Raw genomic sequence first — 25,956 nt, 5'->3', positions numbered from 1 at the left:
CTTATTCTTCCAACTCTCCATGGTTTGGTAGATAGGTGATTTCACGTCAGAATTTTCTCAGCTCGTGGTTGGATGCTGGATTTGTGTCAGAGGAACTTTCCAGAGCTTTGAAAAAGTTACTTCTTTGGGGGCCTCAGTTAGTACCCATCCTTCCTACCTTAAAGAGGAATTTCAAATATCACAATGGTTGCAGATACCTGAAAACTCTAAAGAGACTCGAAGGTCCTTTCACAGGGTGTTTCCCATGGAGAACAGATCATCCGAGTGGTCTGCATTCCCAGTTTGAAATAAGCACAATTTGAAATAAAATCATCTCAATGTGATTTTCAACTGCAGCCCCAAGTGGCTCCACATCTGAGAGGGAGATACTCAACCAATGTGACAGACTCCTGAGGAGGTCTCCACAACCCACCAGGCAACTGCTGGCTCCTCTCCCTTACCTGGGTGGGGACGGGTGAAGTTGGAGTCTTAAAGATGACATTTGGTTGGGGCTGGAGCACTGGGATGACCCGAAGGGATGGTACGGGGAGGGAGGTAGGAGGGGGATTCAGGATGGGGAATAAGTGTACACCCATGGCGGATTCACATTGATGTGTGACAGAACCAATACAATATTGTAAAGTAATTAGCCTCCAATTAAAATAGATAAATTTAAATTAAAAAAGTAGAAAAAAAAGAATAAAAAAATAAAATGAAAGTTTAAAAACTACCCCCCCCCCCAAAAAAAAACCAAAACAAAATGATGATGTTTGTGGAGGGCTTTCATAGTTTGGTCTGCCTTCCCCTGGAGAAGTGGGGCAGGAGGCAGGCGTAGTGTGGTCAGTGGGCCCCGAGGAGGAGCAGATAGGCTTCTCTGGCAGATGATGTCTGCTTGGTCCTGAAAGGTGTCCACTGGGCCATCTGGCAGTGACTGCACAGAGGAGATGGAGATACAGTGACTGGAAGTGTAACTGACTAATCCCCTGTACTCACTTATCCAGAATTTGCCCAGCTAAGGATGAAGGAGTGATTGCCTTGGGCTGGATGAGGTCAATATGGAAGAGTCAGAAGTGGGATATATTGGATTTTTCCCAAGAGACTTATGAGTGCAGGAGGCTGAAGTGTATCCCCTCGATTGCATAGTAGCTGAAGGGCCAGTGAGAAGCTGAAGGAACTTCAAGTGAGAGACTCAGGGATGGTGGGGTGCAAATGGCTTCAGAGAATCTACAAAATATGCTATGAGTGAAAACCCTAAATCTCAACATCTGCCCAGCCAGACAGCACCATGCTTACAGTACTGTGACCCAGAGGAGGCAGAGAGGGTAGTTGGGAGGAACAGAAGTGACAAGAGTGGCCAGAGAAGATGGTGACACAATATCTCCCTTCCCAATGCAGCCGTAAGCACAAAGCAGAACAAACAGCTGCTAGTGTCAGAGACACGGGAGGAGAAAAGCTTTAACTCTAAATGAAGTCATACAGAAATATAGATCAATGGAACAAAATATAAAGCCCACAGAGAAATCCACGCACCTATGGACACCTTATCTTTGACAAAGGAGGCAAGAATATACAATGGATTAAAGACAATCTCTTTAACAAGTGGTGCTGGGAAAACTGGTCAACCACTTGTAAAAGAATGAAACTAGACCACTTTCTAACACCATACACAAAAATAAACTCAAAATAGGTTAAAGATCTCAACGTAAGACCAGAAACTATAAAACTCCTAGAGGAGAACATAGGCAAAACACTCTCCGACATACATCACAACAGGATCCTCTATGACCCACCTCCCAGAATACTGGAAATAAAAGCAAAAATAAACAAATGGGACCTAATTAAACTTAAAAGCTTCTGCACAACAAAGGAAACTATAAGCAAGGTGAAAAGGCAGCCTTCAGAATGGGAGAAAATAATAGCAAATGAAGCAACTGACAAACAACTAATCTCAAAAATATACAAGCAACTCCTACAGCTCAATTCCAGAAAAATAAATGACCCAATCAAAAAATGGGCCAAAGAACTAAATAGACATTTCTCCAAATTAGACATACAGATGGCTAACAAACACATGAAAAGATGCTCAACATCACTCATTATCAGAGAAATGCAAATCAAAACCATTATGAAGTACCATTTCACGCCAGTCAGAATGGCTGTGATCCAAAAGTCCACAAGCAATAAATTCTGGAGAGGGTGTGGAGAAAAGGGAACCCTCTTACACTGTTGGTGGGAATGCAAACTAGTACAGCCACTATGGAGAACAGTGTGGAGATTCCTTAAAAAACTGGAAATAGAACTGCCTTATGATCCAGCAATACAATGCTGGGCATACACACTGAGGAAACCAGAATTGAAAGAGACACGTGTCCCCCAATATTCATCGCAGCATTGTTTATAATAGCCAGGACATGGAAGCAACCTAGATGTCCATCAGCAGATGAATGGATAAGATAGCTGTGGTACATATACACAATGGAGTATTACTCAGCCATTAAAAAGAATACATTTGAATCAGTTCTAATGAGGTGGATGAAACTGGAACCTATTATACAGAGTGAAGTAAGCCAGAAAGAAAAACACCAATACAGTATACTAACACATATATATATGGAATTTAGAAAGATGGTAACAATAACCCTGTATACGAGACAACAAAAGAGACACTGATGTACAAAACAGTCATTTGGACTCTGTGGAAGAGGGAGAGGGTGGGATGATTTGGGAGAATGGTATTGAAACATGTATAATATCATATATGAAATGAGTCACCAGTCCAGGTTCGATGCACGATATTGGATGCTTGGGGCTGGTGCACTGGACGACCTAGAAGGATGGTATGGGGAGGGAGGAGGGAGCAGGGTTCAGGATGGGGAACACGTGTATACCTGTGGCAGATTCATGTTGATATATGGCAAAACCAATACAATATTGTAAAGTTAAAAAATAAAATAAAATAATAATAAAGAAAAAAAATAAATGAAGTCATAAGTTTCTTCTTATTAGAGGGTACACATACGTGCTTTCACAAAGCCTTTGACTATGTGGATCACAACAAACTGTGGGAAATTCTTAAAGGGATGGGAATACCAGACCACCTTACCTGCCTTCTGAGAAATGTGTATGCAGGTCAAGAAGCAACAGTTAGGACCAGACATGGAACAATGGACTGGTTCCAAGTTGGGAGATGAGTGCTGTATATTGTCACCCTCCTTATTTAACTTCTATGAAGAGTACATCATGCGAAATGTGGGGCTGGATGAATCAGAAGCTGCAATCAAGATTGCTAGGAGATATATCAATAACCTCAGATATGCAGATGACAGCACCATTATGGCAGAAAGTGAAGAGGAACTAAAGAGTCTCTTGATGAAGGTGAAAGAGGAGAGTGAAAAACTGGCTTAAAACTCAACATTAAAAAAACTAAGATCATGGCATCTGGTTCCATCACTTCATGGCAAATAGATGGGGAAGCAATGGAAACAGTGACTTGGGCTCCAAAATCACTGCAAATGGTGACTGCAGGCATGAAATTAAAAGATGCTTGCTCCTTGGAAGAAAAGCAATGACAAACCTAGATGGTGTATTAAAAAGCAGAGACATTACTTTTTCCAACAAAGGTTCATATAGTCAATGCTGTGGCTTTTCCAGTAGTCATGTATGGATTTGAGAGATGGACCATAAAGAAGCCTGAGCACCAAAGAATCAATGCTTTTGAACTGTGGAGTTGGAGAAGACTCTTGAGAATCCCTTAGATGGCAAGAGATCAAACCAGTCAATCTTAAAGGAAATCAACCCTGAATATTCATTGAAAAGAGTGATGCTGAAGCTGAAGCTCTAATACTTTGACCACCTGATGTGAAGAGCTGACTTGTTGGAAAGACCCTGATGCTGGGAAAGATTGAATGCAGGAGGAGAAGGGGATGATAGAGGATGAGATGTTTGGGTGCCATCACTGACTCAATGGACAAGTTTGAGCAAACTCCAGGAGATGGTGAAAGACAGGGAGGTCTTGTGTGCTGCACCCCATGGGGTCACAAATAATATTTGGATTATATAAAATTATATTATTCATATATATATATATATACATATACATACACACACGAATTTATAGACTAGTTAAAAAAAAATCATGAGAATGTCTCAAGTGTTTACATGTTTATAGGGACAGGGAAAGAAAATAACCAGGCCCTTAGAACAGGCTTAAATGGGCAGTGGGGGAAAAGAATAAAGTTATTTTCTGTTGGACCTGAGTCATCTTACTTATTTAATATAATGCTTGTGCAGAGGACTGAGACATGTAAAGTGCCATATTATATCACATAATTTCCTCGTCCCACCTCCATGGATAACATATTGGTTTAGCTACTAAAGTATTTCTCTACCTTTCACATATGTGGGTGAAAGTTGATAGATATATCTCATTTCAGAAACTCTACCAAATCCTTGAGGGAGTGAAATCACCTGTAGACACTGAGGGTAGAACCTTTCCTTTCCTGTGGACGACATTTGGATTCCCAGTGATGGTCTAATTGTCCTCAGCTAACACCTGAGGACAGGGGATCAAATGGTCTTTTCATTTGGCCCAATATCCCAGAATCAGTGTCAAGGTAACAGTCTAACATGTTCCTCAGAAGTTGATAACAAATTCTGTAGGAAACAACTTTCAGAGCCTGAGAAGTTCTCTCATTTTGGAAAGCTTTTCTCTATTGCCATTTCTAGACACAATATTGTTAGCTGAACTCAGCTGATTACTGTTAAAAATGTCAAAGACTAAGAAAAGAGACACAGAATTATTTTTCCTTTTGCAGTTTATACTGAGCTTTCTGGAAATGGTCATCCTTTAATTACATGCCAACTTTCCTTAAATAAAAGTGAAATTGTGTGGATGTTAAAAATCAATATGGACTCCACACTTAAAAAATTTAAAATCTCCAGTTCAAGATGGCAGAGTAGAAGGATGTGCTCTAACACCAAAATTGCAACTAGCTGTTGAACAACCATTGACAGGAGGACACTGGAACCCACAAGAAGAAGATACCCCATGTTCAGACACAAGGAAGAACCCACAATGGGATGGTAGGAGACACACAATCTCAATAAAATCAAAACTCAAACTCGCTGAGTGGGTGACCCACAAACCGGAGAACAACAGTACCAAAGGAGTTCTCCCACAGTCGTGAAGGTTCTGAGCCCCATGTCAGGCTGCTCAGCCTGGAGATCTGACAAAGGGACTGGGAATCCCCAGGGAATCCGACTTTGATGGCCAGTGAGATTTGATCATAGGACTTCCTCAGGATTGGGGGAAACAGACTCCACTGTTGGAACGCACAAACAAAACCTTGCATTCACCAAGACCCAGGGGAAAGGAGCAGTGACACCACAGGAGACTGAACCAGACCTGCCTGCCAGTGTTGGAGGGTCTCCTGTGGAGGTGTGGATCAGCAGTGGCTCGCTGTGGGATGGGGGCACTGGCACAAGCAGTCCTGGAAGGGGCACCTTGCTGTAAGACCTCCTGGAGGTCACCACTAACCCTACTTCAGAGCCCATAGACCTGAGAGCTTGTCTCCTCAGGCTAAACAACTAACAGGGAGGGACTACAGCCCCAACTATTAGCAGACAATTGGATTAAGGCTTTACTGAACACAGCCCCACCCACCAGAGCAAGACCCAGTTTTTCCCACCACCAATCCCTCCCATCAGGAAGCTTACACAAGCCTTTTATCCTCCTACATCAGAGGGCAGACAGAAGAAGCAAGAAAAGCCACAATCCCACAGCAGCAGGAACAAAGACTACATTACAGAAATTTAATCAGGACGACAAAGCAGAAAGTTATGTCCCAGATGAAGGGACAAGATGAAATCCCAGAAAAAGAACTAAATTAAGTGGAGATAGGCAATCTTCCAGAAAGAGAAATCAAAATAATGATAGTGAAGTTAATCCACGATCTCAGGAAAACAATGAAGAAGATGAAAGAAATGTTTACCAAAGACCTAGAGGAACTAAAGAACAAACAGGATGAATACTACATTAGAAGGAATTGATAGCAGAATAACTGAGGTAGAAGGATGGATAAATGACCTGGAGGACAGAATGGTGGAAATCATTGCCATGGAGCAAAATATATAAAAAAAAAGAATGAAAACAAACAAAAAAACATGAAGACAGCCTAAGTAGACCTCTTGTTTTTCAGTTGCTAAGTCATGTTTGACTCTTTGTGACCTAATGAACTGCAGCATGCCAGGCTTCCCTGTCCTTCACCATCTCCTGGAGTTTGCTCAAACTCATGCCCATTGAGTCGGTGATGCTATCCAACCATCTCATCCTCTGTTGTCTTCTTCTCCTCCTGCCTTCAATCTGTCCCAGCATCAGGGTCTTTTCCAAAATGTCAGCTCTTTGCATTAGGTAACTAAAGTATTGGAGCTTCAACTTCAGCATCAGAGACCTCTAAGACAACATCATTTGCATTATAGTGGTCCCTGAAGAAGAGGAGAGAGAGAGAGAGGACCTGAGAAAATATTTGAAGAGATAATAGCTGAGAACTTCCCTCACATGGGAAAGGAAATAGTCAACCAAGTCCAGGAAGCACAGAGTTCCAGGTAGGGTAAACCCAAGGAGGAACACATTGAGACAGATAGTAATCAAACTGACAAAAATTAAAGACAAAGATAAAATATTAACAGCAACAAGGGAAAATGACAAATAATATACAAAGGAACTCCCATCAGGTTATTAGCTGATTTCTCAATAGAAACTCTACAAGCCAGAAGGGAATGGCATGATAGATTTAAAGTGATGAAAGGGAAGAACCTATAACCGAGAATACTCTACCCAGCAAGACTCTCATTCACATTTGACTGAGAAATCAAAAGCTTTCCAGACAAGCAAAAGTTAAGAGAATTGAGCACTACTAATCCAGCTTTGGGCTTCCCCAGTGGCTCAGTGGTAAAGAATCTGCCTGCAATGCAGGAGATGCAGGAGACACAGGTTCGATCCCTGAGTTGGGAAGATCCCCTGGAGGAGGGCATGGCAACCCACTCCGGTATTCTTGCCAGGAAAATCCCATGGACAGAGGAGGCTGGTGGGCTACAGTTCATGGGATAGCAGAGTTGGACACGACTGGTGTGACTGAGCAAGCATGCAAACCAGTTTTACAACAAATGCTAAAAGAACTTCTCTAAGCAGGAAACATAAAAGAAGGTAAAGACCTACAGAAAATAAACCCAAAACAATTAAGAAAATGGTAATAGGATCATCAGATCAGATCAGATCAGTCACTCCGTCGTGTCCGACTCTTTGCGACCCCATGAATCGCAGCACGCCAGGCCTCCCTGTCCATCACCATCTCCCGGAGTTCACTCAGATTCACGTCCAGAGAGTCAATGATGCCAGCCAGCCATCTCATCCTCTGTTGTCCCCTTCTCCTCTTGCCCCCAATCCCTCCCAGCATCAGAGACTTTTCCAATGAGTCAACTCTTCGCATGAGGTGGCCAAAGTACTGGAGTTTCAGCTTTAGCATCATTCCTTCCAAAGAAATCTCAGGGCTGATCTCCTTCAGAATGGACTGGTTGGATCTCCTTGCAGTCCAAGGGACTCTCAAGAGTCTTCTCCAACACCACAGTTCAAAAGCATCAATTCTTCGGCGCTCAGCCTTCTTCACAGTCCAACTCTCACATCCATACATGACCACAGGAAAAACCATAGCCTTGACTAGACGGACCTTTGTTGGCAAAATAATGTCTCTGCTTTTGAATATGCTATCTAGGTTGGTCATAACTTTCCTTCCAAGGAGTAGGCGTCTTTTAATTTCATGGCTGCAGTCACCATCTGTAGTGATTTTGGAGCCCAGAAAAATAAAGTCTGACACTGTTTCCACTGTTTCCCCATCTATTTCCCATGAAGTGATGGGACTGGATGCCATGATCTTTGTTTTCTGATTGTTGAGCTTTAAGCCAACTTTTTCACTCTCCACTTTCACTTTCATCAAGAGGCTTTTGAGTTCCTCTTCACTTTCTGCCATAAGGGTGGTGTCATCTGCATATCTGAGGTTATTGACATTTCTCCTGGAAATCTTGATTCCAGCTTGTGTTTCTTCCAGTCCAGTGTTTCTCATGATGTACTCTGCATATAAGTTAAATAAACAGGGTGACAATATATAGCCTTGATGAACTCCTTTTCCTATTTGGAACCAGTCTGTTGTTCCATGTCCAGTTCTAACTGTTGCTTCCTGACCTGCATACAAATTTCTCAAGAGGCAGATCAGGTGTTCTGGTATTCCTATCTCTTTCAGAATTTTCCACAGTTTTTTGTGATCCACACAGTCAAAGGCTTTGGCATAGTCAATAAAGCAGAAATAGATATGGATAATTACCTTTAATGTAAATGGATTAAATGCACCAACCAAAAGACATGTATGCATACATTTCCACTTACCATACCACTCTACTTAACCCCCCAAATTGTATGTAATAATTTTATATTGTTAGGTTAATCCTAACCATTCGGCTTGCAATTGTAATGCTGTTTCATTTTTTGTCTGGCTATTGATTGTGAAAATTGATAAACATCTTCTACTATTTTGAATTTTGGTTAATAAAATAATGGGATCATGATTGGTCAACAGAAAATAATAGAATTCTGTATCACTAAAACTACCATTTAGTAGAAAAACCTGTAATCACTTTTTAAAATAAAATGCATATCAGAATTATCTCAGAAGTTTTTGAAAAATATAAATGCTCAGATGTTGCTTTTTTTCCTGCAAAGCTCCAGATGTATTTCTAATGAACAGTCATGTTTAAAAACAACTGGACTGTATTATGATCCTTTACTTTTATCTAGTTTGTTTCACTTTTTCTATTTCATAGTCAATGCTCCATTTCATTTATTTTATATTTTCCAATTTCTCCATCTTTTTAAAAAATGTTCTTTCTCAAGCCTTTATCAAGTGTAGTAGAATTATTTTTGTATAGAAAACCTTCTGTATGTATAATATAGCATGTATATTTTAGAAAACTTATGAATTTTACCTAGCTAAAACATTTATGAGATTTTGATTCCACTTGTTTGACTTAGTATGAATAGAATGCTAGACTCATAATTTATATTCAGTCAAAAATTTTGATATAGTTCCAAAACTTTGAATCCAATGCTGAGAATATAAAGAAAAATTAAGTTGTAAAAACAGGAAATTAACATGTGATACACTATTATTAACTGAAGTACAAATTTTGTTCAAATCTTATGTAACTTTATGCTTGTGTCCATTATTTATATTCAGGAGAAGGCAATGGCACCCCACTCCATTACTCTTGCCTGGAAAATCCCATGGACGGAGGAGCCTGGTAGGCTGCAGTTCATGGGGTCGCTAAGAGTCGGACGCGACTGAGTGACTTCACTTTCACTTTTCACTTTCCTCCATTGGAGAAGGAAATGGCAACCCATTCCAGTATTCTTGCCTGGAGAATCCCGGGGATGAGGGAACCTGGTGGGCTGCCGTCTATGGAGTCGCACAGAGTTGGACACGACTGAAGCGACTTAGCAGCAGCAGCATTATTTACATTCACATCTTATTCAAGACTTCACATTGTATTTAATTGCATTGAGCAGCTCCAGCAACATGCAACAAATTCTGGTAAATTCTCTTTCCATTTTTGTTCAATTACAAATATTTTCTAATTTTACTTGTTATGGCCTCTTAGATTTACCTCTCACTTAAAAGTGCACATTTAATTTCTAAATGCATGGGATTTTTAAAAGTATCTTTGATATTAATTTCTTATTTAAATGCTTTCTTCTCTGCAATCACCATCTGTGTTTTATCAGTCTTCTAAATTTACTGAGGCTTTCAATGACTTAGTCAAAGATCTCTCTTGGTAAATGTCATGTTGCCCTTGAAAATATGTGGGTTATTTTCAAATATCTTTTTATACTGATCTCTAATGGAATTCCACAGTAATAAGAGAACAGACTCTATATGATTTCAATACATTTAGAGCTTGAAATTTCTGCACCTGGTCTTGTCTCTGGATATGTTCCAGTGTCTCCTAGTTTATAATCTATGGTAACTTGCATAGAATTTGTATTCTACCGCTATGTGATAATTGTATAGATTTCAATTATGTCTAATTGGTTCATAACACTTTTTTGGTCTAGTATATTCTACATCTCTGTTCATTCTATTAATTTCCAAGAGCTTGATATTAAAACTCCAACTAAAAATCTTAATTTATCTACTTAAAACAATTGTAATATACAGTGGAACTATATGTAACTTTGTTCTGTATTTTTCAAGTCTCCTATAAATGTGTTATTATATTTTCATAATTAGAAAAATAAGAAAAATTAAAAATAGAACTACCATATGGTCCAGTAATCCAATTTATAGGCATTTGTCTCCTCAAATTGAAATCAGGATCCTGAAGATATTTGTGTTTAAAAGTTTACTGTAGCAGTATTCACAATAGTCAAGAAGTGGAAAAAATGCAAATGTTTGTGGACAGATGAATGGATTTAAAAAACATGGTATATGCATACAGTGGAGTAATATTCAGGCATGAAAAAGGAAGGAAATCCTATCTTATGTAGCAACATGAATGAACTTTGGGGACACTGTACTAAGTGAAATAAGCTAGTCACAGAAGGACAAATACTGTAAAATTCCATTATAGGAGGTATCTAAAATAGTTAAACTCATAGATCAAATAATAGGATTGTAGTTGCCAGGGGTTGAGGGTGGGGGAAACAGGGCATTACTAATCAAAACATAAAATTCCAGTCATGCAAGATAAGTTCCTGAATCTGCTGTACAACATTGTACCTATAGATAACAATATAATATTGTTACACTTAATGTGTTAGGAGGGTAAACCTCATATGTTCTTACCACAGTAAAACTACAGGAAAAAAGTATAAAGTAAAATGAAATAAAATGATGAAAAAGAAAAAATTAAAATAAATAAATAAATAGGATATTTTCATTTGTGAAAAAAATCAATATGGATTCCACACTTACCTCTATAGCTCTAGTGTTGCAGTTTATAATGTGATTTTTTTTTAAGGGAATTGAGGGCAAGTTTTTATTTCTGAATTTTGAAAAAATTCTATCCTCATTAATTTCTTCATTAAAATGAATATAAGTTTGACTGACTCTCTGATTTTATAGTCTTTAAATACAAACTCCACCCTAGTGGAGGCATCTTAGGGTGTCTGCCCAGTCCACAGCCTTCTCCCCTGAGAGCTGCACTATGGCTGCCCACCTACCGTGTCTGCACACAGCTCTTCCCTTTGGCAACAGCAAACTGGACTAGGAGTTAACCTCCAACTGAGCCGGGTCAGTTGAGTCTTTTTTTGAAAATTTGAAACCTGGCTGCAGAAACACTGTTAATTTCTTCAGTTGTCTTGCCTGGGGTGACACATATTTCTGAACAGAAGCTGCTATTGTGGGGTGGCCATTCTGAATCATACCGATTTTCAAAGAAAGAGAAAATTTAAGTCAACAAGCTGAGAGATGAAGAGCTGAGACCACACGGGTAGAGAGAGAGAGTGAGCGTGAGGCCAGGAGGGCGCTTTTCCTGGTCTCTGATGGCTCCTCCTCCTGGTCTCAGTCGTCTTGATGCCAACAGCAGAATTTCCATTCATGACACACCTCGAGGGCCTCATAAGACTTTCTCCTTTTGTTCATTGGGTTAGTGGGCTTCTATTATTGGCAACCAAAAAATAAAATTTACTGAGATATTCATCCAATTATAAAAACTAATTTCAATGGTTTAACAAATTCATTGGCTTCCATTGTCAGCAGCCTGTCACTTAGAAATGTGCTTCAGCAGACATCTGGATAATTTCAAAGAACATGCTGCCTACATTCTCTAAATTTCCCTCGTTGTCTGTGTCTTTGTTTTGAAACCCTAGCAGAAAACACTCACTTTTTGTAATTGCAGGAGAACTGACGTTCTCAAGACTATGTTGCCAGCCCACCCTGGTGCCTGGTGAGCACTAGGGCTCTTCTGCCCTGTCTTCTCCCCTCATCACCGCAGGGGTTAGGGGGGTGAAGGTTCAAACCCCACATCTCCTACTTGCTGGCTGTGTGTTGTATGGTAAATTACTTAACATCTCTAAGAGTCAATTTCCAGATATTCAAAATGGGAAGCAGATATTAACAACAATTCTAGATTAACCAAGTTTGAAAGAAAATCCCTAATCACAGTAAAGGCACCACAGGTTGTCTGGCATCATGCTACCTGCTCTGAAGGCTGAGGCCGAGCCTGCTCCTGGAGCATCACCAAGCATCCTCCCCCAGGTCAGCCAGCTGAAGACCACTTTTCCCCGCCTCCCTGCTAATAGCCACATTGCTTACATGTATATAATCTACTAGTGTATATAATTACAAAACCGATACAATGTACTAACTAGGGTATACAAAGAAACAGAAAGAAATATATATGTATATAAAGAGAGAGAGAGTAAGTTAGTAAGAATTTTAAGGTGTGAACTTATAAGTGTCCTAGAAGGTAAAACAAAATTGTCAAATGTTTGCACTCAAACTTCCAACCTCCATGAATGTGACAGTTACACGTGCAGACTGACTCAGGAGTGAGCTGAGTGGTAACTCATTCTAGGAGTTGAGGTACCATTGGCCATATGATATCCCCACGTGGGAAACCACTGTTGGTAAAATTCTGAACAAAAGAAAATATCATTTCCCTTGACTGACAGAACTTGTTTATATCAAAATCCTTCAAAATAATTTGTTTTCATAGATAAAGGCTCAGATAATAATAAATTTGAAAAAGATGGTTTTACTTATGTGATGCCTAGTGGAATATTATAAGGTTGTGGGAAATGTAGGAAGCTTCTTTACTGTGTTAGCTCCACTCACTGGCTGTCAAAGGTAGGCTCCCATCACTGAGCCAAACAAAGGTGGGCTCCCTGGGGTAGGAGCCCCCCATGAGAAGCGCTGAGTGGATCCTTGTGAGTAATGGAAGGAGGTGCCTAAAGAGACACCAGGTCTGGGGTGTCTCCTGGGAGCCTCCTGCCCAGTGGGATTAAAGGGTTGCAGTTTCCTTCCTCTGGATCTGGTAGGTCTTTGCATTAACTTTTTAGTTTTTTTGTTTTATGACTATTTTTCAAAAATAGCATATTCTTTTTAAATCATTTGTACACCCAGTTTGAGAGACATTACTTACCAATTGTTCTCTTGACTGAAAAGTCCTACTGTAAACCCACAAACCAGAGCAATGCCAGCAGAGAGTGGATACACACAAGATCTCTAAGAAGTGAATAAACTATTTACTTTAACCTTCTTCAATGCTTTAGAAGTTACATATATTGCTTTTTATCTTATATGTGGTTAAGTTTTTTGAAAGTATCATTGACATGTTCCATAATTGCCAAAATGACATTTTAATGGTAAAAGCTTTTTATTCAAGAGGATTTCCACTTTTTCCTCATTACCTATTAGCTTTTGTTAATAAAATCTAGGCGTTTATATTATTTTAAAAACTTTTCCATTAAGAAACCTTCTGTGCTTGACATTTTTCTCTAGTTTTATAACCAGATTTACAATTATTTAGATGTCATATTTTAATTGTTCTCCATGTTCACCTCTTATTCTTTTTTTAAAAAACTATTTATTTTAATTAGAGGTTAATTACTTAACAATATTGTAGTGGGTTTTGCCATACTTTGACATGAATCCACCACGGGTGTACATGTGTTCCCCATCCTGAACGCCCCTCCCACCTCCGTCCCCATCCCATCCCTCTGGGTCATCCCAGTGCACCAGCCCTGAGCACCCTGTCTCATGCATCAAACCTGGACTGGCAATTCATTTCACATATGATAATGTACATGTTTCAAGGCTTTTCTCTCAAATCATCCCACCCTCGCCCTCTCCCACAGAGTCTAAAAGACTGTTCTGTACATTTGTGTCTCTTTTGTTGTCTTGCAAACCATCATTACCATCTTTCTAAATTCCATGTATGTGCGTTAGTATACTGCATTGGGGTTTTTCATTGTGACTTACTTCACTCTGTATAATAGGCTCCAGTTTTATGCACCGCCTATTCTTTTTGCCAGCTTTCCTGCTCTTGCGCTGTTAATTATATTTCTTTATGCTTATCTTCAAATAATTTTTATCAAAGATACAAGAGTGGCGTCTTTCTAGAGACCTTGTATTTGATCACATTCATTGAAAGACCCCTTGGACAAACATTGACTTAATAATGAGTTTCCGAATAACTGAGAGTTGGTTTGAGTGATACAGTATTTTAAAGAATATTATTTCCAAGAATGCTATTATTTACATTGTTCTAAAATATAAAATTAGGAAAAGAGCAGATGAATTTGTCAGGTTTTTAATGTAGGGTAACTTTTTATTGTTAGTCATGAGAAACCCTCCCTACCCTCCCTTTGAGGACCAGATACTTCAGGTATGTCAGAGGGCTTGGCAGCCATTTTATACTTTCATTTATTCAAGCAAGAATAAAAAGGTGTGTGATTCATCAGCTTTTCTTGAGCAGTTTCAGTTTTACCTCATAAACATGATTCAAAAGAAGAGGAAATAGTGATTCTTGACATTTGAAGAACTTACTAACTTGTGCAAGAGATATGAAATCCTTAAAATAATTAGGAAGCCAATTACAAGGCAGTGCAAGATCTAAAACTGCATATAAGTCATGTTTGTAAAGGGTAAGTCACATGTTTCTGCCACAGGTAAAAAACTTTGTATTATCATGTATGCATATAGGTGTGTATATTTAGACACAGACACTTTATATACATAAGAGTTGTGAAACTATTTGATTTTACATTTAGGGTATGCCAATCCACGGTGGCTTGGTGGTAAAGAATCTGCTTGCCAATGCAGAACACAGGCTTGATCCCTGAGTTGGGAAGATCCCCTGACATAGGAAATGGCAACCTACTCCAGTATTTTTGCCTGGAAAATCCCATGGACAGAGGAAACTGGCAGGCTGAAGTCCATGGGGTTGCAAAAGACTCAGACATGACTTAGCAACTAAACAGCAACAACAAATCTCTGTTTAGGGTATCAAAAATTTAACGATGATTAAAACTGAGTAAGGCACTTAAGAAACTTCTAGAAAGGTGAGGAAGAGAATCAGCAAGCAGTGAAGGTAAAGTAAAGACCCATTTGTAGTAAACGGATAACACAGTTTCTTGGGGAGAGGTGCATCCTGATGCTATTTCAGTGTTGATTAGATGTGTAGTTGAACAGAGATTGTGTTAAATCTCAGGTTAAAGGGAAAATGCTGCTGTATTAATTACAATTATATAATTTTATCAGCACAGAGGAAGTGTTGGCTTTTGACACTGCATATTGCATATTTGGCATTCAGAATTATTGCTTGACCTGATTTTAATTCAACCTAAAACTTTTTTTTGGTAATATTAACTTCTGGGAGCTTTTTGCTCTGCTGGTCTTCAGAGAATAGAACACAGAGATGGCAGAATTGGTAAGCTCTAAGACAACTTGGATTAGCCCATAAGTTTTGTGATAGCTAATTTATATGTCAGCTAGGCCCCAGTGTACGCAATTATCTGATTAAACATTATTCTCAGTGTGTTTGTAAGGGTATTTCTTGATAAGATTAACATTTGTGCTGATAGACTGAATCATGTAGATGACTTTCCCCAATGTGGTTGGGCCTTATTCAGTCCCTTGAAGGCCTGAAAAAGAGCAAAGTTGGAGTGAGAGAGAATTTGTTCCCTATGCCTGACTGTCTTGGACTAGCAGACTGGTCCACTGATGCCTTCAGACTCGGACAGGAACCACCGGCTCCCTGGGTTCTCAGGCCTTTGAACTTGGACTGGGGCTCCAGGTCCCTGACTGCAGGTCTTAGAACTTGTCAGCTTTCATAATCACATGATCCAATGCCTTATTATCTATCTATCTGTCAATCATCTATCTTTCTATGTATACATCTATCCATACATCTATGGATCTATATATCCATTTTGTTGTTGTTCAGTCACTAAGTTGTGTCTAACTCTTTGCGAACCCATGGACTGCAGCACACCAGGCTCCTCTGTCCTCCACTCTCTGCTGGAGCTTGCTCAAATTCATGACAATTGAGTTCAGTTCAGTATAGTTCAGTCACTCAGTCATGTCTGACTCTTTGCGACCTCATGAACTGCAGCATGCCAGACCTCCCTGTCCATCACCAACTTCTAGAGTTTACTCAAACCCATGTCCATTGAGTAGGTGATACCATCCAACCATCTCATTCTCTGTCATCCCCTTTTGCTCCTGCCCTCAATCTTTCCCAGCATCAGGGTCTTGGTCAGCTCTTCGCATCAGGTGGCCAAAGTATTGGAGTTTCAGTTTCAGCATCAGTCCTTCCAATGAATATTCAGGACTGATTTCCTTTAGGATGGACTGGCTGGATCTCCTTGCAGTCCAAGGGACTCTCAAGGGTCTTCTCCAACACCACAGTTCAAAAACATCAATTCTTCGGTGCTCAACTTTCTTTATAGTCCAACTCTCACATCAATACATGATCACTGGAAAAACCATACCCTCAATTGAGTAGGTAATGCTATATAATGATCTCATCCTCTGCCACTCTGTTTTCCTTTTTCCTTCAATCTTTCCCAGTATCAGGGTCTTTTCCAATGAGTAGACTCTTTGCATGGCCAAAGTATTGGAGCTTCAGTTTCAGCACCAGTCCTTACAATGAATATTCAGGGTTGATTTCTTTTAGGATTGACTGGTTTGATCTCCTTGTAGTCCAAGGAACTCTCCAGAGTCTTCTCCAGCAACACAATTTGAAAGCATTAATTCTTTGGTGCTCAGCTTTCTTTATGGTCCAGCTCTCACATCTGTACATGACTACTGGAAAAACCTCAGCTTTAATTATATGTATCTTTGTCAGTAAAGTGATGTCTTTACTTTTTAATATGCTGTCGATGCTTGTCATAGCTTTCCTTCTAAGGAGCAAGTGTCTTTTAATTTCATGGCTGCAGTCACTGTCTGCAGTGATTTTGGAGCCCAAGAAAATAAAACCTGTCACTGTTTCTACTTTTCCCCCTTCTATTTGCTATGAAGTGATGAGACCAGATGCCATGCTCTTAGATTTTTGAATGTTGAGTTTTAAGCCAGCTTTTTCACTCTTTAACCCTCCTCAAGGGTCTCTTTAGTTCCTCTTCACATTTCACCATTTTGAGTCCTATTACCTGCATATCTGGGGTTGTTGATATTCTCCTGGAAATCTTGAATCCAGCTTGTGATTCATCCAGCTTGGCATTTCACATAAAGTACTCTGTTGCTGCTGCTGCTGCTAAGTGGCTTCAGTCATGTCTGACTCTGTGCGACCCCAGAGACGGCAGCCCACCAGGTTCCCCCATCCCTGGGATTCTCCAGGCAAGAACACTGGAGTGGGTTGCCATTTCCTTCTCCAATGCATGAAAGTGAAAAGTGAAAGTGAAGTCGCTCAGTTGTGTCCAACTCCTAGCGACCCCATGGACTGCAGCCCATCAGGCCCCTCCGTCCATGGGATTTTCCAGGCAGGAGTACTGGAGTAGGTTGCCATTGCCTTCTCCGAAAGTACTCTGTACATAAGTTAAATAAGCAGGGTGACAATATACAGCTTTGTTCTCCCTTCCCAATTTGGAACCAGCCTGTTGTTCCTTGTGAGGTTCTAGCTGTTACTTCTTGATTCACATACAGGTTTCTCAGGAGACAGGGAAGGTGATCTGGTCTGTATCTCTCCATGTATCTGCATATCTATCCATGTTTCTATGTTTTAACTATGTATGTATGAGTGTATGTATCTGTCTACCTAAGTATCTTTCTGTCTGACTATCTATTTATCTACCTATTATCTCCTATTGTTTCTCTTTCTCTGGAGTATCTTGACTAATAAAAATTTTGCTACCAAGAGTGTTTATAGGGAAACAATTTTAAGGTGAATTGGTTCTGAAAATTAGCTCTCTGTGCTGATTAATTTTAAAGACACTAATGACTCTTTCTTGCACTATAGAGATGACTGAGTCCCTGCCTTGATTTGGCAGTGAAGATATGAAAACCATCAATATTGGGTTTTCCTCACCAACCACTTCTACAAGAAAAGGATCTACATGATTGCATATATGACACTTTTCAGCGTTTTTGGCAAACTAATGAGTATATTGAGATTGACTGGTTGCTCCTGTTGTTGCTGGATGACGTGAGGAAAGGAAAGGATGAGCTCAAGGATAAAAGTGACAAAGATCAGTGTCCCAGAAGCCCATAGCCTCATGCCCAAAGTGGTGCTTGTACTGGGTTCCGTGAGCAGTCAGTAGGAATTGTTGCAATGATGGGAAAGCAAAAACATGGGTGTGTATTAGGGTCTTGAAGGGTAAGAACAAACTGTTTATCTTTGAAAATCTTGTAAGGCTCTGGGCATGGTGCATTTTTACTGGTGTCTACTCAATAAACGCTGGTTAAGTTGGGCCATGTCCTTGATGATGGGACATTTCTCTTCCTGTTAAGGTTTTTCAATAGCTATAGGATTGTCTGATAGCTGACGAATGAGTGTTAAGGTGCAGTGTTCTGTGAACTAATAAGGTGAGTTTATTTGTACTGATGTGCCTTTCCCCAGGTTAAACACTTCATTGGGTGGCAATGTTTTTTATTTATAATGGGCTTGATTACTAGTGAGAAAGTGACGTTAACTTTAGGGCCATACACATGTGGCATCATTTGCCTCAGTTTTTGGCCCAGTTCAGTTAAGTAGGATAATCATGTTAACTAAATCATCAGGCTGTTATGAAAAATATTTTAATAAAATATCCCCAAACCAGTGAATCCCTTTGGTGATGAATCAAAACTTGGAATAATCTCCAGCTCAGGAGGAGGAAGAAAATTGCCATAGGAAGTTCTGAGATTCCTCAACCCACCTGACAGCAATTACAATAATGATCATAAGAGCAAACCCCCCCCAAGAGTGTTTACCATTATGTGATACCAGACTTAGAAATTCTTTGTAGGAGGAGGGTGGTGATCTAATTGGAAGGGGGTGAGGAGGCTGAGAGGCTTGTCTTGTGGTTACATAGGGCTTTGCCTAAGACTGGGAAATGGCATCTGTTAAAATCAAAGGTGGAAGAGGTTTGTGGGAGAGGATTCTGGGAAAGGAGGAGAAGGAAATGGCAACCCACTCCAGTACTCTTGCCTGGAATATCCCATGGATGGAGGAACCTGGTAGGCTGGAGTCCATGGGGTCGCTAAGGGCCGGACTCAACTGAGCAACTTCGCTTTCACTTTCATGCATTGGAGAAGGAAATGGCAACCCACTCCAATATTCTTGCCTGGAGAATCCCAGGGACAGAGGAGCCTGGTGGGCTATGGTCTATGGGGTCGCATAGAGTCGGACACGACTGAAGCGACTTGGCAGCAACAGCAGTCTGGGAAAGGCAGGTCCAGGGGGCAGGAGGAGGGTGTTAAGCTGCCTCACTCCCTCTCTTTATTCTCTTCCTCAAGCTGCTGCTTTTCTTTTTTAAACTGAAGAATAGTTGATTTACAATGTTCTGTTAAGTCCTGCAGTACAGCACAGTGATTCAGTTATACATACATACATATATTTTAAAAATATTCTTTTCCATTATGGTTTATCTCAGAATATTGAATATAGTTTCCTGTGACAAGGCACTTCCTGATGTGTGGTGCTTTGCCTTTTTAGAACTCAAAATAATTTATTCACATCAGTATGCCTATTGCAGACATGATTCCTGTGCAGTCTTTGTCCAAAGGAAGTGTTATTGATCTTATAATTTCTGTTCCATGCCTTTGTCTCACAGGATGATGCCTGTGAAAGAGAGAAATGCTAAACAAAGACCCCAATGGTAGGTGATGAAACTCTTTTGTGAGGTGCCCTTCCCATCGTATATGACCTTGTCTTTTATCAAGCATCAAATGCTTGGGTGACAAAGGGTTAATATTCTTTCATCTATACCCACATTCAAAGTCTGAGTATTACACATTAGTAATCAGGGCAGGTTAAATGTGTTCTCTCTGCTGTGGTCATTATAACCATGAGGTCAGTGATGGTCTGAATCTAGAGCCTCCTAAACCAGTCTTGAACATTGTCAGTCATCATTCCTAAAAGTGAAATATTACCTACTGTGTACATGAGCTCTTGAGAGCTTTCATAGATGTAATTAAATATTCATAACAGGCAATTAACACTTTCAGCTCAAGCCGCATGCTGGTTTGTTTTACTAAGTGTTTGCAAAAGTTCTCCTGATTGATAATTAAAAGTGGATTAACAATTTGGGTTTATTCCTCCTGGGGTATCAGTAACATTTCTTTAGTGGTCTCTGAGCCTTGCCTTGGGGCACATGCTCCAAGGTGCTAGGTCCAGTGTAAAATTCCAGATTGAACTTTATATATTAAGTGTGAATATTTGGTTTTGGATTCTTGAGTTTTGCCTGGGGCACCTTATCTAATTAATCATCCCATAGGTTAAGAAATCTTCAGCTCAGTCTTTCCTGCTTTGTCAAAGGAAATAGAGGTCTCAGTCTGAAAAATAATCCTTGTCTGATTGTCACATCGTACAGATTTTAAGATTTAAATACATTTTCTTTTTAAATGTGGTGGCCTTACAATGCAGAACGATGGAATGTTTGCATATATCCACCACTCGCCAACACTGGCAGACAGAAATGTTGATACTGTAAAGAAATGTCTATTTAATAGTTCTTTTATTTTCCATTCAGATCACATACGCTTTTTCAGAAAGAGACTGCACAGCATGAAGTCTGCTATTACAGCAGTGGCTTCAGGAAGCAATAATTGAATACTCCTCATTAAACTGGTTCATAAAAGAATCCTATTAAAACCAATACAAATAATAAACTTTGAAAATGCCACTTTAAATTCTAAGAGGGTGGTGAAGATATGCTACAGTAACAGTCTTCCCACTCGTAGGGTAATTTTGAATTTTTCCAAGCCAAGCAGGCACCTCACAACTGAATATAAGATGCGTTTGATCCAAGCCTGTGCCTCTTACAGTCAGTGACCCCAAGAACTGATCCCTCATCATGCCAGATACCCAACCAAAAGGTTGATATCTTCAATCACTTAATTAATAGGTAATTCTCACAGAGAGGCTGGATACCTAAATCCACCTTCTTCTTCTTCACCCCAGGAAAATCCAGCTTGTTTCATATGCTCATTTCACTAAATGAGACTTTGGCCAAACTGTATGTAGATGGTAAGTGGATCCAACGTAAAAACAGTCATGAAAAAGTTATTTTTTTCCCTTTTAAATCAAAGAGGTGGCTGCAGAAGGCCCTGAGGGTGCAGGGCATTCAGCTGCCCTCACCCCCCAGATGGTGCTGCAGGCTGTCCTCCCAGGAGGGCACCCCTAACCACCCCCAGCCTGCCAGCTGCACCGCTGCCTTAGGCTTTTCTTTGTCCCCAGCCTCCCCTTATTTTCTGTTACCTCTCCGTGTTCTCCCAAACTTCTTCCTCACTCAGGTTTCACACCTGTTTGTGATCTGGAGATAAAATTCATATGGACCAGCATTTGTGTCTCAGCCAAGGGTGACTAATGCATTTCTTGATTATGGATCTCAGAGCTGGGGTGATGCATCTTAGATGTCTATACACTTCAGTTCAGTAGCTTCTCAGTTTTTCTGACCTGGAAAGCATAAGGAGTCCTCTACTAAGTGCTTTTGTTTTACCATTCATCCTCTGAGCCATGCAGTGATTGTTATCACCAACACAATGGTCATTCGATAGATAGCTGGAATCTCTAGTGCTTCTTCTTGCTCATTTTAATGAGTGTGATTTCTGCTGCCCCTTCCACTCAATATTTCTTGTACCCTTTTAATGACTCCTCAGCCTTTAGATTCTAGACCAGTGGTTCTCACACTGCCTGTGTCAAAACACCGGGAGGGCTTTGATAACTCAGGTCGCTGGACTTCCATTCCCAGAGTTTCCAGTTTGGAAAAGATGGGGTGAAGCCAGGGAATTTGTATTTCCAATAAATTCCCAGGTGATCCTGATACAACTGGGAACCATTGCTCTAGAAGGAAGAGAAACTAAAGGAGTTAAGGGATCCATTGTGAGAGTCTGTTACAATCTCTGCTTTAACCCCTTTCCAGCTGGGTGGACTATCAGCTGACGAAGCTTCCTAAACTTCAGTTTCTTTGCTACTAAAATGAGTTTAACCAAACATCCCCAGTAGGTTGTTAAAAGGAAGAAATGAGATCATGCTTAATAAACATTTGAAAGAAAAGTTGTTGTGATGGGTGTTTTATTGTTATTGTTTTATTTCTTCTTTAGAACTCAATTTTTGGGACTTCTAATTGAATCATAAAAGATCCTTTAAGCACTCAATTTAGTTAAGGAAAGTGTTTGTGTGTTTGGAAAATAAGAAAATAAAATCCCTTTTGGAGGATTTTGACAAAATAATGAATTTAAAATTCATCTGGATATTGCCAGAGAGTTTAGAAAGAAGGCTTCTCTTTTGATTAGTGTTTTATCCCATCAAATATTAAAGCAGTTTACAAAGTCCTGCTAATCAAAACAACATGGTATTGGCTTAGGAAAAGGCAAACAGTTTAAAGAGTAGAATAAACACTCATATGTATATGATTTCAAGTCAATGAAGGAAGCATTAAATAATGTTGGAGAAATTAGCATTGATTTAAAAGAAATTTTGCTGATTGCTTCTATCACACAAGAATAATTCCTAGATTCTTCAAGGCATGAAAGTGAAAAGTGAAAGTGAAGGTGATCAGTTGTGTCCGACTCTTCGCAACCCCATGGACTGCAGCCCACCAGGCTCCTCCATCCATGGGATTTGCAGCCAAGAGTACTGGAGTGGGGTGCCATCATCTTCTCTGTTCTAAAACCTAAAAAGTATCAAAATTTCTTTCAATGTTTGTGATACAGTGTGATGTTTGTATAACTGTGAAGGATAAAAAGAAATAAAAGAAAATGATATCACATTTGAATTAAATTGAATTTAAAATATCTATTTGAAAAAAATGTGTATTATGAATAATAAAGGGAAAAACAATAATGAGGGAAAAACAACTTGGAAACAATTATTTGAATCATACAGATAAGAATTAATGACAAAATCATCTTTTAAAAGTAATAAACAAAATATAAAATAACACAAACACTTTATTCAAAGTAATAAAACAAAATAATGCAACAGAAAAACAGGCAAAACATACCAATAGCCCATTCAGAACACAAAGAAGAAACATAAAAACCTTACCCAAAGATGGGCAAGATTTAGTATCATTAATGTTTAACCTGATCGATGGAAGCTGATCATTGCCACCGAATGATCTTGGAAATGCAAGTTTATGCAAATTTGGGGAGCAAACTAAAAATCACATACATTTGGAAACAGCAAGTGTACTTCCAGAAATGTATGCACTAAAACTGCTTTCAGGTAGGCACAATAATAAGTTCACAGGAATGTTTATTGAGGCTTTTCTGTTAATACTGAAACATCAAAAATGGTCTAAATGTGCTCCAGCAGGGAAACGGTTGACCATATTCTGGTACATTCACAATATGGGGTACCATATATAAGATAGGGCCTGAACATCCAGCAAAATGAAAACATACTGTGAAAAACACCACCTGCAAGATAAATACAGCAAACATTAATTTGAAGGCATAGTTTAACTTGCAAGAAATTAAGAAATATTCACAGGGGCCAAAAAGAGAGAATTAGAAAACTTGAATGTTAGGCAAGCTCCAGGATGCTCTGAGGGATTTCCCAGATGGCCCTAGTGATAAAGAAGCTGCCTGCCAATGCAGGAGACATAAGAGATGTAGATTTGATTCCTGGGTCTGGAATATCCCCTGGAGGAGCGTATGGGGTCACGCTCCAGTATTCTTGCCTGGGGAATCCCATGGACAGAGGAGCCTGTTGAGTTATAGTCCATGGGGTTGCAAAAGAGTTGGACATGACTTAGTGACAAAACAACAGGGTGCTCTGAGGGCATTTGTTTACAGCAGTAATTGGAAACAGGGAGAGGAGGCGAGGCTGGGGCTGGGGCATGGTGGGGATCTGGGGCTGGTACTTCTGAACAGAGCACTTCCTGGTGCTGGGTCTTCACTGAGAAAAGAGTGTGCTTGAGATTGACATCTGATAGCAAAGCAAGGAGGAAAAGATACTCGTCTGTCTCAAACTGGACTCTGGGAGACAAATGTAAAAGAATTCCTAAATCAAAAAAGGCTAAAACAAATCAACAGAAAAATCGGAAAAATGAAATTTGGAGGAGTCAAAAATAGTCAAAACTGTGTGAAAAAATGATTAAATGCACTGGTGATTAGAAAATCACAATGTAAGACAAAAATGGAACTTCTGTCAGCTGGGCAATTATTACAAAGCAGAAGATACCTATTGTCTTAGTTTGTGTGGGCTGTTAAAACAATGTTACAGTAAATGCCACAGATTGAGTGGTTTATAAACAGGAGACATTTATTGCTCACAAGTCTTTGAGGCTGGAAGGCCAAGGTCAGGGAGCAGCATGGTCACATGAGGGCCCTCGTCCAGGTATCAGCCTTCTCACTCTGTCCTCATGTGGTGGAAGGGGCAAGGGAGCTCTCTGGAGCTGAGATGGACACTAATTCTGCCCATGACAGCTCCACTCTTATGACTTCAGCCTCTCCCAAAGAGAGCACCTATAATGGGAGAATAAAGTGGAACAACTGCTTTGGACAATAAAATGGTAATAACTGGACAATTTAAAAGCATAGTTTCTTTTGGTTCAGTAGTCCATGTCTGCACTCACACCTTTGAGGAGCTCTCACTCAGGGATGTGATACACTTACAGGAGTGATAATAGCATTTGCCACAGCAAAAGTTAGAAACAACCTAAATGTCCAATAAGAGAAGAATGTATAAGCTCAGGATGGTGGAATCAGATAGTAGACTGGTATTTTGCAGTGAAAATTAAGGAACTAGGGTAACATATCCACCCAAGCGACCCCTACAACATAATTTGAATGAAAAGTATAAATTGTAGAGGGATGCATGCAATGTGATGCCATTCCTATAAACTTTATAAACATGCAAGCACTACTGGATACTGCTCAGCAGCACATACATTTTTATGCTTGTGGCAGAAATAAATATAAAGAAATGTATGAGGATGATAGACACAAATTTAGAATAATAGCTATCTTTTATGGGGATACGGGTAGGTGGTGTTGTTGTCAGGTACACAACATGGAACAAACTCCATGTTTTCAGGCGTATAACCACTGGAACAACTGTCAAGAGGTAAGTAATGATGTAAAAAATGTCAACAAAGCTCAGAATATTTTCAGTCTTCCAAAATAACAATTATATAGATTATACATGAACCTGAAGAAAGATCTTGATATTATAATAAGACAATACAAATGAGAGGTTTCAGTATTTATGCTACATTACAAAAAGAAGCATGTGGGCAAAGATTGAAATGCAATATGCAAAAATGGAGGTAGTTTTTCTGTTAAGGTGGTCTATGAATAATTAAAATTAGTTTTACTATTGATATACTGTATTCTCAATTTTTAATCATTTAAAAAGTTTACCTAAGAATCAATTAAAAGGCCCCAAAGACTCTGAGTAGTGATCTGATAACTCAGTAGAAATCGAATAACCTGTGATTCAGAGCACTCACAGCTCAGAGCCACCAAAGGACATGAAAGGGTAGAAGCAGCTAAATTGAGGAGTGCACAATTTTTGTTATGGATGAAATGTATGTAGGACATATTTCAGCAACTTTTATGTAAACATGAAATCACTTAAAAATAAAATGTAAAAATATGCATGAAGAAAAAGTAAACATGGACCAAAGATCCTAAAAAAATAAGAGTAGTGAAGAATTATTAAAATACAAGACATCTTCTAGAACTTCTGTCATTAAGCAAATATGATACTGTCCCTTACACCTGTCAGGATGGCTATTATCAAAAAGCCAAAAGAGAGGTGTTGGTGAGGATGTGGAAAAAT

Source organism: Bos javanicus, chromosome 23, assembly GCF_032452875.1.
Source record: "Bos javanicus breed banteng chromosome 23, ARS-OSU_banteng_1.0, whole genome shotgun sequence".
Taxonomy (NCBI): domain Eukaryota; kingdom Metazoa; phylum Chordata; class Mammalia; order Artiodactyla; family Bovidae; genus Bos; species Bos javanicus.
This window is presented reverse-complemented; position numbering follows the sequence as displayed.